This window comes from Excalfactoria chinensis, chromosome 3 (genome assembly GCF_039878825.1).
Source record: "Excalfactoria chinensis isolate bCotChi1 chromosome 3, bCotChi1.hap2, whole genome shotgun sequence".
Classification (NCBI taxonomy): Eukaryota; Metazoa; Chordata; class Aves; order Galliformes; family Phasianidae; genus Excalfactoria; species Excalfactoria chinensis.
Genome location: NC_092827.1, coordinates 40,241,707 through 40,245,297, shown reverse-complemented (window position 1 = coordinate 40,245,297; position 3,591 = coordinate 40,241,707). Strand labels below are relative to the sequence as shown.

At 40.6% G+C, this 3,591-nt stretch overlaps 1 non-coding gene across 1 annotated transcript; it reads left to right on the top strand.

The window, feature by feature from the left end:
* The first annotated feature begins 2,515 nt into the window (after positions 1-2,515).
* LOC140250846 (U5 spliceosomal RNA) lies at positions 2,516-2,627 on the top strand. The gene has a single exon (XR_011903302.1). It is a non-coding gene; the product is annotated as a U5 spliceosomal RNA (small nuclear RNA).
* The last annotated feature ends 964 nt before the right edge of the window (positions 2,628-3,591 follow it).

The following is a 3,591-nucleotide window of genomic DNA, read 5'->3' as shown; positions in this document are numbered from 1 at the left end:
CTTCTTTTAAGGATGACATCAAGGAAAATTGACCAGTGTTTTATTTTGACTCACTTGATTCCCCCTGCTTATAGGAAGCGCTTTTATGCATTGTTATTGGAGTTAGAAATATCTTAGGAGTGTGTTTTTTCCATTTCCCATGAAAAAAAAAGACAAGAATTTTGCCTACATGCCACAGCTGATTGTTAGAGTCTGGCAACAGCATTTTCTAAGAATTCTGATCATACATGGCCTTATTTACCCTTCCCTAACTCCTCCTGAGATCAGACTCAGTTAAAGCTATCATACATCTGGGTTTTCTTGAATGCATCCTCCTTTTTATTCTTCCTTTTTTTTTTTTGAGTCCCAGTGCGTTGTCAATGCAGATTTTGAGATGTTCAGACACACACAGTGCCCATGTGGGCTGTGCATGTGCTGAAAGTCTGGTGTGTTCCAGAAATCCTTGACTTACCGCATGAAGTTATTGTCCATGGTGTGAGGACCACAGTCATGATACTTGCTCAGTGGATGCTGTTAAATACAAGGGCAAACTGGTCTGCCTGGGAAATCCTGAGGAAAATACAGAGTTCTGTGGACTTCTGATTTGCACAGAGTAACCAAGTGAAGCAGCCCATTTCTAACAACACAACTTTTAATTATAATTAAACGCAAGGTATTAACGCAATTTATGTGTTTATTGTGAAACACAAGCACATATTTTGTCTTTTTTTCTGGGCTGCTGTTGAAAATTACTGTTCCTGAATAGTATGGTTGAAAGATGAATGGTATTCACAGCGTGTCTGTTGAGTATTTAAGATAATCATGGTAATGGTTTTAGTCTAACACTAGTACAAATTAAAACATTACCATGATAAATGAATAGTTGGTGAATAAAGTGTGATTTCCTCCCAGTAAGTCCACTGTTTGTTGATAGTAGAAAAGCTCTGAGTAAAGAAAATATATTAAGTCTGAGAGAAGATGGATGAAAGCATTATCTTAGATCTCAAACCAAGGCGTTCATACCTAGGATGGCCTAAAAACTGAACAAAATAAAGCAAATGAAAACCTAAAGCAACAAAAGAAAGCTATTTGATACCAATCACCCTGAACAGCAACATCTGAAATTATTACTATGTGTGTCATTTTACTTAGTTTTGGTTTGTTATCTCTGTGAGCACTAACATGTCTAAAGACTTTATCTTCTGGGAAAATTTATGGCCTTCACTATACAGCGTGTTAGTTACCAAGACAGCAAGTCTCAAGCTTATACACTGTGGTCTTATTTGTGGCTGTGATTTCCAGTGTATTGTGTCCTACTACTGCACGGTCATTAAAAACAAAGGAGGCATTGAACCTGTGTATCATGCATTCCTTCAAGGCTAATGACTCTATCCTGGGAGACATGTCATCATGATGAGCGACCTTGCTGCCTGCTGGAGTACTGTCCTTGTGCCAGAAACCAGCCAGGGCAGGGAGCTGCATGGGGCACTGGGCACATTCACATAGTGGTACTGGAGGATTAAAACTGATGCTCAACATGAGCCAGTTTGGGTCTTAAACCACTCTGCTGTTGCAGGCCAAGCCATGAAACTGGGAAATATAATCAGCTTTGCCAAGAACAAAGCAAGTCTGGTTTCCATGAGATAGGGTTTTCTGTCTGTTCACCCCACTGTGCCATGCTGACTGCCCTCTGGGCTGGGTCTGTGGCAGGATCAGTGTATCTCCATCAGACAATCCATCCTCAGGATCACCATGCTGCATCATGGCTGCTTTTGGCCTGTCATTTAGGAGAATTTTGAGGGTATGGGACTTCAATTTTATTCATACTTTCACAGTTTCCTTTAAAAAAATATAGATATGGTCCTCATCTCCAAAATATATTGAGATCAAATATTCTTAAGTCTGTACAGGTAAAACTGAACTGATCAGGTTTGGCTCTTCCACCTCTCCAGTTCATTTTTCGTCCAAATCAAATCAATCATTTCCAGAAGTTCTCTTGAAGTAGGATTTCAGGAAGAACTCTTTTTAGGTAATTTTTTAATGACTAAATTTTTGTACATCATATTTAGATTTAACATTCTTGTTTTGAGAAGTGTTTTGAATAGTCTTTGTTCCATGTATCATTTTTAGAACAAAATTTCACAGTATATGAGAACATCAAGTGACAAATTTTCCCATAAGCTGCATGTTGAGCCGGAAGGACAAACTGTTTATAGTAAGCAGCGCAGCCACACAAGATAAGCGGATTGAAATGGAACGTATCACTCATGACCATGCAATGTCTTCCATAGAATCATAGAATCATAGAACTGTTTGAGTTGGAAGGGATCCTTAAAGGTCATCTAGTGCAACTCCCCTGCAATGAACAGAGATACCTACAGCTACATCAGGTTGCTCAGAGCCCCATCCAGCCTGACCTTGATTGTCTCCCAGGATGGGCCTTCCACCATCTCTCTGGGCAACATGTTCTAGATTTCTTCCTTATACCCAGTCTATACCTTCCCTCTTTTAATTTGAAAATATTTCCCCTTATCCTATATTTTGGTTTCTCTTCAGATCATATAAATCTTTCACCTTTTACTAAAGATTTACGTGGAGAGGAACAAGCACGAGTGTCGTGGAATTTTTTGAGGCTCTGCTTTGGTGTTTATGGCCTCAAGTTGTGCCAAGGTAAGTTTAGGTTGGACATTAGGAAACGCTTCTATACAGAAAGGGTAGTTAAGCACTGGAATAGGCTCCCCAGGGAGGTGGTTGAGTCACCGTCCCTGGATGTGTTTAAGAGCCGTTTGGATGTGGAGCTCAGAGATACGATTTAGCAGAGAGTTGTTAGACTTAGGGTACTATGGTTAGGCTGTGGTTGGACTTGATGATCTTTGAGGTCTTTTCCAACCTGGGTAATTCTATGTTTCTATGATTCTAAGACAGCAGACCCTGCGAAACAGTCTGTCCCCTTCTTTCTTTTAGCTCCCATTTAGATACTGAAAGGTTGCTATCAGGTCCCCCAGATCTGTCTCTTCTCCAGCCTGAACAGCCCCATCTCTCTCAGTCTCTCTCCATAGGAAAGGTTTTCTGTCCCTTGGATCATTTTGGTGGCCCTCCTCTGGGTACACTCCAACATGTCCATATCTCTCCTGTACTGAGTATTCCACATTTGTACACAGTACTCTGGGTGAGGTCTCACCAACACAGATGTTAAAGAGCACTGGTCTTGATGCTGACTCCTGAGGGACACCACTTGCCAACAGTCTCCATCTGGACATTGAGCCATTGACCACCATTCTGCAGGTATGATCCCACTGCCAGTTCTTTGTCCATTGAACAGTCCACCCACCAAATCCATATATTTTCAATGTGGAGTCTCACAGGTCAGTAGTTCCCTTCTTAAATCTGGGTGCTACATTGACTTTGTTCCAGTCACTAAGGACTTTATGACCAGCCATATTGTTGAATGGCTTGGAGACTATATTATCCAATTCCCTCAGGACTCTGGAATGCAGTAATAATATTAACTGCACGATATGTCAGATATCACTGATATACCATGAAAAATCAGTGCATCATGGAAAAGATACGAGCATAAAACTGTTTAGAAAGAATACAAATGAAATCTAA